The sequence below is a fragment of the Marmota marmota genome, unplaced genomic scaffold, assembly GCF_001458135.2.
Source record: "Marmota marmota marmota unplaced genomic scaffold, marMar, whole genome shotgun sequence".
Taxonomy (NCBI): Eukaryota; Metazoa; Chordata; class Mammalia; order Rodentia; family Sciuridae; genus Marmota; species Marmota marmota.
Genome location: NW_026000255.1, coordinates 131514 through 142690, shown reverse-complemented (window position 1 = coordinate 142690; position 11177 = coordinate 131514). Strand labels below are relative to the sequence as shown.

At 34.7% G+C, this 11177-nt stretch overlaps 1 pseudogene; it reads left to right on the top strand.

The window, feature by feature from the left end:
* Positions 1-10771, top strand: part of LOC107159963 — a 25062-nt pseudogene extending 14291 nt beyond the window's left edge.
* Positions 10772-11177: the final 406 nt, after the last annotated feature.

Genomic DNA, 11177 nt, shown 5'->3' with positions numbered 1-11177 from the left:
CCCCCCCCCCCGCCACAGAAATGGATCAACACCATGTATGCCCTAGAAATGGTCCACTGCTGTCTCACTCTACTCCCAGCTGCAGACTGTCATTGTACTTGCCCCACATGTTGGCCACCACTCCTGGTCCACATCTCAGTAATGACGCACCCCACATCCTCTACCACTGACACCACATTTCTGAATGGAAAGCCCTGTGCCTCTGCTCCTGAATTGTCATGCCTCTGCTTTGGACCATCATACCTTGTGAACCTTGAAAACCACACATATGGATTCACAACTTTGATTGCTCTAAGCATATGAAATATTTTTATAGGCAGGCACAAAAGTCTTCAGTCCCAACCAGCAAGAGACTGAGACACTAAATCACAGATAATCAGACTTCCTCTAACTTTACAGATAGCTGCTACATGCCTGAACACACCAAGGAAATATGAAAACCTCTAAGTTTTGTGCCAGACAGGGGCAGAATAAATTCTGTGAATATGGATGTCAGGACTTAAGTGTTGTGCAGTTTTTAAGCATAAAACTGAGTTATGCCGTGGGAAAATCTAAATATACAACTCTCCAACACAGCAGGGAGATGGTTCTTGTGGGCATGACCTCTATACCCAGACAAACTCAGACTACAAGTTCAGATGGCATAGGTATTTACTGTGCCTCCCCAAACCTGACAGATTTAAATACGGAAGGCTCAAAGAAATATCTCCATCTTAAATTGCTTGTCAGTGAATAATTTAAACCTCTCTAAAGCTAGGTTTTTTAAAAATAATTTCACTGGTATTGTCCCAATTAATTGATATTGCATCCCTTAATAATAATGGTTCTCTTAGATTTATTCTAACACTTTTCTTCTTGATGATTCTAGACTCTCACTTTTCTCTCTCTCTTTTTGCATTATATGCTTCTATGTCTCTTCACATTTTGTTTTTATGTAGTTGAATAGCAATGCTACTTTTATAATACTTAATTTTCCATCCTAGACTATTTCTCTCTATTTCCACTGTTGGACTAATGGAGTAATGAAGAATATCTTTGATTAAGTAACTATGGTTTAATGGTTAATGATGATTATTAGTTCTTCTGAAAGCAGTGCTAGGGATTAATTTTAACAGCGATTATATTGAGGAGAAGTTTTGACACTGAATTTTATCCCCAGCCCAGGGCAAATACTAAAGAAAGAATTTCACTAAAAAGCCCCTTACATAAGTATAGTAGAGGTAGACAAAATAGCAAATTTCAAATAAAAATAGATAATGTGAAAAGAAGTCAATATGACACTAAAATTTCAAAAATCCCTCAAAACTAAATTCAGAGATATTGAAATAATGAAATGCCAGACAAAAGGATTCAAAAGTTAACTGTTAAAATAATAAATTTTTCTAAAAGACTTAAGGAATAAACTGAGGAAGAAAACTCAGGATATTAAAGAACATTTCAATAAAGATAAAGAGATACTGAAAGAGAAATAAAAATAAAATTTAGAAATAAAAAAAAATCAATTAATCAGCTAAAAATACAGTGGAGACTAACAGACTAAATCATTCAGAAGAATGGCATAAGGGCTCAATGATAAGGCATAGGAATCGGACTATTCAGACAATAATAGAAAATAAAAAAAAATGAGAATACACAAGTGCTCTGGAACAACATTAAAAAGCTCAAATTTGGGAAGGAGAAGAAATACATACCAATGGCATAGGTGAAATAATAGTAGAAAATTTCTAGAATCTTCTGTATGAAATGATCATGAAGGTACTGGAGGCATTTAGAACTTCAAATAATATCAGAAAGGAGCCATTCTAAAACATTTTATGGTTGCAATGCAAAAAGTTGAAAGAGACAAGAGAGAGGGGCTGGGGATGTGGCTCAAGAGGTAGCGGGCTCGCCTGGCATGCATGCGGCCCTGGTTCGATCCTCAGCACCACATACAAACAAAGATGTTGTGTCCACCTTGAACTAAAAAATAAATATTAAAATTCTCTCTCTCTCCCTCTCTCTCTCTCTCTCTGTCTTAAAAAAAAACCTACAAGAGAGAAGCACCATGTCATTTATAAAAACAAGTCACTGATAACAGCAGATTTCTCAGTAGAAACTCTAAAAACAAGAAATGCGTGGAATGTGGCATTTCAAGGAAAATTTGCAAAGGTGGATAACTATAACCAGTGTTTAGTCAGCTATTTTGCAGCTGTGACTAAAGGACCTGATCCACACAATTGTAGAGGAGTAAAGGTTTATTTGAAGGCTCATGGTTTCAGAGGTCTTAGTCCATAGATGGAAAACTCCATTCCTTGGGGCTCACAGTGAGTCTGAACATCAATGTAGGAGAGTATGGCAGAGGGAAGCACCTCACAACACGATCAGGAAGCAGAGAGAGTGTCTCCATTCTTTAGATACAATATATATACCCTAAAGCCATGCCCCAATTCCAAACTCCCCAATGTACCTTACCACTTCAATTACCACTCAGTGAATACCTATCAGGGACTAATTCACTGATTAGGATAAAGCTATAGCCCAATCATTTCTCCCTCAAATCTTCTTGCATTGTCTCACATGTCAGATTTTGGGGGTCATCACATCTGAACCATAATAATCAGCAAATATATCCTTAAAAATTGAGGATGAAATGAAACAATGAATCTGCTGAGAAAAAAAAAATGAGGGAAATGATTTCCTTCAAAATAGCTTCAAAGCTAGGAATAAATTAACCAAAAAGGTGAAATATCTTTACAATAAAATATATAGAAAATTGAAGAAATAAATTGAAGATGATAATCTAAGATGGAGAAACATGCTATATTCATTGATGAACAAAATTAATATTGTTAAAATGGCCATATAATAAAAAACAATATATGTATTACACATATTCACTAACAAAATTCCAATGATATTCTTTACAGAACTAGAAAACAAAATCCTGAAATTCATGTGAAAGAACAAAATTATCCATATGAGCCAAAGAAATTCTGAGCCAAATTAACAATGCTAGAGATATCACAATATCAGTTTCAGGTCATGTTTCAGTTGTACAAATGACCAAAAAGTGTATGAGAATAAATTTCAATGTCTGTAGTCATAGAGGAACTATAAATCAAAACTATATTGTGATTATGTCTTTCTCCAGTTAGAATGCCAACCATCAAAAATACAAATACAACTGAATGCAGAATAGCATTTGGGAAAAATAAGCAATTATACACTGCCAATGGGAATGTAAATTAGGAATTACCAAGAAAGCCATTATGGAGATTCCTCACAAAGCAAAAAATAGAACTACTATATGATCCAGATATGCCACTCCAATAACAACAAGGCAGGGGAGAGGGAAGAATAGAAGTTCATTGGATTAGACAAAGGGGAATGAAGGAAAGGGAGGGGGGAATAGGAATAGGAAAGACAGTGGAATGAATTGACATAAATTTCCTATGTACACATATGAATACAAAACAGTGACTCTCCACAGCATGTACAACCACAAGACTGGGATACTAATTAGAATAGAATGTACTCCATGTTTGTATAAATATGTCAAAACATACTCTACTGTCAGGTACTTAAAAAGAACAAATAAAAAACAAAAGATAAAAAAATAATTAAAGTCAGCATACTTTATAGTTACAAGCACATCTATGCCTCTTGTAGCAAAATTCACAGTACCCAGGTTGTGTAATCTGCCTAGGCATCTGCCAAAAAATGAATGGATGAAGAAAATGTGTTACTAATACACAATGGATTTTTTACAGCCATAAAGAAGAATAAGATATTGTCATTTGAAGTCTATGGACATACCATTCTGAATGTGCCTTATCTACTCTGAAATATTGTCATTTGAATAAAAATGAATGGAATTGGACACCATATTTGAGCTAAATAAGCCAGATTCAGAGAGAAAAAATATTGTATGTTTCCCCTCATATATTTAAAGTAGAGGGAAAACAGATTAGAAAGTGGACACAATGAGAGTAAAAGCATGACCAGAGGAGGAGCATAAGCAAAGAGAGAGGAAACCATGGTAAATAAAATTGACTTGAATGAACGTGTGAAGTTGAGCGAGGCTAATTTTATTAGACCCAGAGACTATAGGAAATTGTTGAGTTGAAAGTAAACAAAATTGTACATCCATAGGCAGATACTACAGCAGGAACCAGATTTGCCACAGTGGCAGAAAACTATTTTAGGTGACCACATGGTAGTGTGCAGAGGCAAGAGACTGGGAATTCATAAAGAAAGTTGCCATCCTGACCCAACAGTTACCTATTGTGGGGTACAGAGTGTGCCTGGACAAGCATGAGAGAAAGATTTATGCCTAGAGTAACACAGGCTTGGGATACTGAGGATAGTGAGCTCTATTTCTTTCATATGACATCCCATATGAGATATTGAGAAGATGCTAAATAATGACCAGCAAGTTGAATCTGCACTCCAAATATTACATTGAAAATTCATATCTATGGTGACAAATGTGAGAAAGGAAACTAGAAAGGAAACTAGATCCATAGCTTAACCTGGACAACTACTAGAAAAAACACAAGCACTGTTGCAAACATTGACTTCATTAATTACACTCCTGAAGCTCAATAAATATAACCAAAAATCAATAAGCAGTATGGCATCAAATTAAAAATCTTCTGCACAACCAAGGGAATAATTAGGAGCATGAAGATTCAGCATACATAATATGAGATATTGTTTGCCAGCTACTCTTTCAAAAAGAAATTTGTAACCAGAATATATAGGGAATTTTTAAAAACTTAACACCAAAACAAACAAACAAAACCAATAAATGCCAGTTGTGACGGTGCATGCCTATAATTCTAGGAATTTTGGAGGCCTTCAGGAAGATTGTGAGTTCAAGCCCAGCCTAAGCAACTTAGTGAGACCCTGTCTCTAAATAAAATACAAAATAGGTCTGGGTATGTAGCTCAGTGTTTGAGTGCCCCTGGGTTTAATCCCCAGTACAAAAAAAAAAAGAAAGAAAATGAAGGAAAGAAAGAAAACTAAGCATAAAACCCAATGAATAAATGGGCAAGTGAACTAGACAGATTATTTCTCAAAAGTTTTCTAAAAAGCAGAAATACAAATGTCCAACCAATTTATGTAAAAAAAAGTTCAATATCTTAGCAATTAGAAATATGCAAATTAGAATTTCACTGAGATTTAACTTCACTTCAATTGGTATGGCAATGATAAAAATTCAAGTAATAATAAAATATGGTGAGGATGTGGAGGTAATGGTGCATTTAAACATTCTTGATGGGACTAAAGATTCGTATAACCATTTTGTAAAGCAGTCCAGAGATTCCTCAAAAGACTAGGAATGCACCGGGAATGGTGGCACATGCCTGTAATCCCAGGAGCATTTGAAGCTGAGGAAGGAGGACAGCAGGTTCAAAGCCAGACTCAGCAACTTAGTGAGCCTTGAGCAACTTAGCAAGATCCTATCTCACAATTTTAAAAAAGTTAAATGGAATGGGCATGTGGAGATGTGACTCAGTGGTTAAGTACCCCTGGATTCAATCCCTGGTACAAAAAAATAGGAATGGAACATGGAACCAATATGATGCAGCTACCACATTTCTTGTTATTTACCTAAATAACTAAAATCAGCACACTATAGAGATACCTGCTTACCATTGTTTACAGAAACACAATAAACTATAACCCAGTTATGAAATCAGTCTCTATGTGCCTCAACAGATTATAGGATAAAGGAAGTGAGGTATATATACCCAATGGAGTTTTACTCATCCATAAAAAAATGAAATAATGACATTTCCTGGTTAATAAACAGAACATAATGCTAAGTGCAATAAGCCAGATCCAGAAGGGTAAGGTTCAAAGCTTTTCTCTCATATGTGGAAGATAGAGAAAAATAATAACTTAAATGGGGAAATTTTCATGCAAATAGAAGGAAGAACAGTGGAGCAGAGGAAGGGGAACAGTTGGGGAAGTGGGAGGAACAACAGAATAAAATTAACCAAACTATATCATGTGAATATATGAAGACAACACAATGAATTCCACTTTTATGTATAGGGCATCAATTAGAAAAAAATCAGAATTAATTAAACACATTTTTCAAAGAATACAAATAGTAATAGATTCTGGTTGGATGTGTGGAAATAGAAACTCTTGTAAACTGTTGGAATGTAGATTATTTAACCACTACAGAAATTAGAATGGAGTTTACTCAAAAGGCTAGGGATGGAAAAACCATATGACCCATCTATCCTATTCTTTGGTATTTATCCAGAAAAAATTAACATAAACTTCTTGCCATGATATATCCACACCCATGTTTAGAGCTGCACAATTCATAAATTTCAAATTATGCAACAAACCTAAGGGTTTGTCAACAGGTGAGTGGAGAATAAAATATCATACATGTACACTATGGAGTTTCATCCAGCCATAAAGAATGAAATTATGTCATGTGCCAGAAAATGGATGGAATTTGAGAACATTACGTTAAGCAAAATAAGCTAAACTCGGAAAGTAAAGGGTCATATGTGTTCTCTCATATATGGAAGCTTGAGACTAAAAAGGGATATAAAATTGGGGTTGATATTATGAAAATCAACAGAAGCAGAGTAGAGGAAAGTAAGTGGGGAAGACAGGATTGGAGGGAAAAGGGAAATAATGGGGAGGATATTGGCCAGATTATATTGTTACATTGTATGCATGTATAATTTGTAACAACAAATACATCCTAACATTGTGTACAAATAATATACAAAAGAAGAAAAAATTACCTACAAATATGTTCACATTGTAATTCCTAAAACCTGTTCTAGCAAAGGGTGACAACAGTGGGCATGCACTTAGTCTTCATCTGTTTCAGTTGTGGCTCTTAATAACTGCCATGTAACTTCATTCCCCCTCACATAAAAGAAGACCAAACACTGACAGTCAAAGGTCATATGTTTTCTCTCATAATTTGAAGCTTCTTTGGAGAAAAAAGAAAAAAAAAGAAGGGGTGAAATGTACAAGTATGTAACAATGATTCCAAGTCTTATAAATAATTATAATGTACCAATAAAAATTTTTGAAAATCAAATGAATCCTTTCAAACTAATTACATCATGTCAGTATTTTCCTGCTGTCTAAATCTAATACAAAAATTAAATTATAAATTAATGTCCTTTAAGAACATAGATGCAAAAACCTTAAATATTTTCAAGTCAAATTTAATAATCATTTATACAGATCATACACTGTGATCAAGTTGCTTTCATTCCATGGATGCAAAGATGGATCAATAAATGCAAATCAATAAAAGTAATGCAACAAATAAATAGAATCAGTAACAAAATTACATGATCTTCACAAGAGGTACAAAAAATAGACTGGTAAAATTCAACATTCCATCATGATAAAATTCTTGAAACAGCAGGTATAGAATAATCATATTTCATTATCAGAAAGGTTATACATGACTAATCCATAGCTAATACCATACTAAATGGGTAAAATTGACAGCCTTCCTGTAAGATCAGGCACAATGAAAGGGTATACATATTCATGCTGTTATTAAATTAACTACCAGAAAATTTATCCAAAGCAACTATGCAAGAGAAAGAAATAAATGAAATACAAATAAGAAAGGAGAAATTCAAATTATTCCAGTTTGAGGATGATATGATTCTTAGAAAACTCTGAGGATTCCACTAACAAACTCTTGGAGCTGGTAAATTTAGTAAAGCAGGAATTTACAAAATAGACCTACAAAACTCAATAGATTTTCTATAAGCCAATAATGAACTTGTAGAGAAAGAAATCAGTAAAAATAACAAGTAAAAATAACCCCTATAATGCTGACTCATAGTGGGGTAGGGAGGGGGAGCATGGGAGGAATAGATGAATTCTAGACAGGGCAGAGGAGTGGAAAGGGAAGGGAGGGGGCAGGAGATTAGCAAGGATGGTGGAATGTGATAGACATCATTATCCAAAGTACGTGTATGAGGGCACAAATTGGTGTCACCATACTTTATACATAACAGAGATATGAAAAATTGTGCTGTATATGTGTAGCAAGAATTGTAATGCATTCCAATGTAATTTATTTTTTAAAAAAAGTCAATTAAAAAAATAACCCATTATGCCCAGGAATAAACCTAACCAACCAGGTGAAAAATTTCTATAATTAAAATTACACTGCAAAAAGAAATCAAAGAATACACTAGAAAACAGAATGGAAACATTAATATTGTTTAAATGACCATATTTAATCTAAAGTAATCTACAGATTGTATGCCATATTCATGAAAATTCCAGTGTCATTCTTCACAGAAATTGAAAGAACAATCCTAATGATTACATTGAACCACAAAACAAACCAGAGCAGAGAGTCCAAGGCTGAAGGCATACCAATAACTTATTCAAAGAACATTACAAAGCCAGAGTTACAAGATCAGCATAGTATTAGCACAAAATCAGACACATAGATGTGAGAAGTAGAATACGGGACCCAGAAGTAAACCCACATGTCTATAGCACACATACACATCAGGGACAAAGACAGCACAAATACATGTTGGGGAAAATGTAGCCTCTTTAACACAGGGTGCAGGGAAAATCAGATATCCCCACACAAAAGATTGAAAATATACCCCTAACCATTCCCATTCATGTGCAACTCCTGATCAATTTTTTCACACTATAGTCTAGTATGTGCTTTCTATAATTTTATGTAAATGAAATCATACATGATATACATTTTGCCTTTTATATCTAGATTAGTATATATTCATGCTGTTATTACTATTAATAATCTATTACTTTTTCTGTGTGCTTTTATTTATAGTAAGATTATTTGAGTTTATTCCAGGTTTAGATTATTACAAATAGAGGAGTTAGGAATATCCTTGTAAACAACTTTGTACAACTTTATTTCTCTCACATAAAACTTTATTTTTCTCACATAAAATCTCAAGAGCAGTAGTATGGTTATGTAGAATGTTTAACATTTTAAGTTCAGGTTAACACTACATTTTTTTTTTTTTTTGCTTAAATCTATGTTGATAGTTCAAATTAAACAGATTTGGACTCAGATGCTATGAGTCAGATTAATCAGAGTGGCCTACCTAGTGACATATTATATCAATAGAATAAAGGTGGCCTCTGTATATTTGCCCCTTTTTATATACTTATCCACAATAGATGGGGACATTTATGTTAAGAATTGCCAGCACCAAGTGCAAACATTTGCACATGAAATGACTTTAAATATAGACCAAAAAGCATATTTATAGACATTTAGAGTTTACCTGTAGACATTCAGAGTTTACCCACTTTGCATACTTCACAAAATGCACCCAACAATAGTTAAGGCAAATCCAAGGGTGACTTTAAAAAAAAAAAAAAAGAAGACACATGTGCCAGTGTTTCCCCTAAAAACACTCTGACATCATAGACTTGCCCTCTTGCTGGTGAACCACAACACCCAGACTACATAGTCAATTACCCTATGGACCATGATTGAATTGGCAAAAGAGATCTGTTTACTAAAATGAAAATGGTGTCTACAGGTTTTGGATAAGCCTGGCCCTACTGGAGAGTCACTACTTAATGAGGAAAGAGACACTAGCCTGTAAGTGAGGTTAACTTGTCAATCTCCCCACCCTCTGAAATGCCCATGGCTCATACTCAGTGGGGACTGGATGAAGGATGGTCAACACTTTCAAAACAATAAAAATAAGGTGGTTTTTTTTTTTTTTTTTTTTTTCACAGCTGGAGTGACCAGAGGCCCTCTCCCATTCCCTTCTTCCCCAGGTGTTGCTTTATCCTCTTCCCCTTTCGAGTGGTGGCCTCCTGCTGTCCTCTGTGGAAAGTTTCCTGATCTGAAAAATTTTGCTACCAATTTGTCAAAGCACCATCCAAATGAAGTTTGTTGTGTTCTACCGCCATCTTGTGGTCATGTCTTTTCATGTGCTCACTCCCCACATCTTAGAATTCACAACAGGTGAGGAGAATGGGATTTTATTGGAGAATAAGAAATTATCACTGAGTCCGCCCAGTCAGTAAAACAGTCAATTGGCAAAACAATCCTAAGAAGCTATAGATTTGGAACTTGGTAATTACACTTCTTCTGTGTAGGAGGCAACATGGTGGTTTCTTGAAATAAAAATTGGTGTGCCTAGAAGCAGATTTTAAATGTGGTTGCTCTTCAGAACATATTTCATCATATCATGTTATAACATCATGACAGCAACAGCATTAGTGTGAGTTATATCAAAGAGAACTTTCTTGAAGCATTTATTTCCAGTCCAAAACAGAGCTTTATCTGGTGTGTGGCATAAATCTACATTTTCTTCTCTTCCAAGAAGAGCTTGCTTTGACAACTGATGGCAGGACAATAGTATGCTATAACCCTTCTGGGGATATCCCATATGAACAAACACAACCTATCCCTCAGACAGATCCTGTGCACAATAATGAAGAAACACTTGATCAAGTGTTAAAATCCAGATTAGAAGAAAAATGTGAAAACCTTGAGAAGGGAACCTTGATAGAAAAACTTAGCAAAATGTTATTTATTACTAAGCCTCAGTGATATCCTCATGGACAGTATCACAGACATTGTAAGAATCCGAATCCTTGGGCTGGGTTTGTGGTCAGTGGTAGAGTTCTTGCCTAGCATATGTGAGGCACTGGGTTCAATCCTCAGCACCACATAAAAATGAACAAAGGTACTGTGTCCATCTACAACTAAAAAAAAATTATTAAACAAACAAAAAATAATCTGAATCCTCCAAAAGACAGATGATGTTGAGATTCTTAGGAGAATCAAAGAAAATATGTTATCCACTGTCTCATTTGCCATTTGAGAAAATGCGATCTGGTGTATTCGCTAATATGTTATATAGTAAAGTGATAATAATAAAATGTCTTTCATATGTTAGATATGCATTTATTAATTCTGGACTTGACATTTTTATTTAGAGAAACTATTTAATTTTTTTTCCTCTTGAGATATTAAAAGATACCACTCATTTTACGTGTCTAGTATGAGTATTTTTACATCACAAGGTAAACATTATTATTAACATAAATATGATTAATATCTACACCATTAGAGCTGACTTTTGGAAAAAGAGGCACCAAGCTGCCTGATGAAGGAAGACAGTCAAAATTGGAGTTCCTACACCAGGTGGACACTGGACTTTGTACGA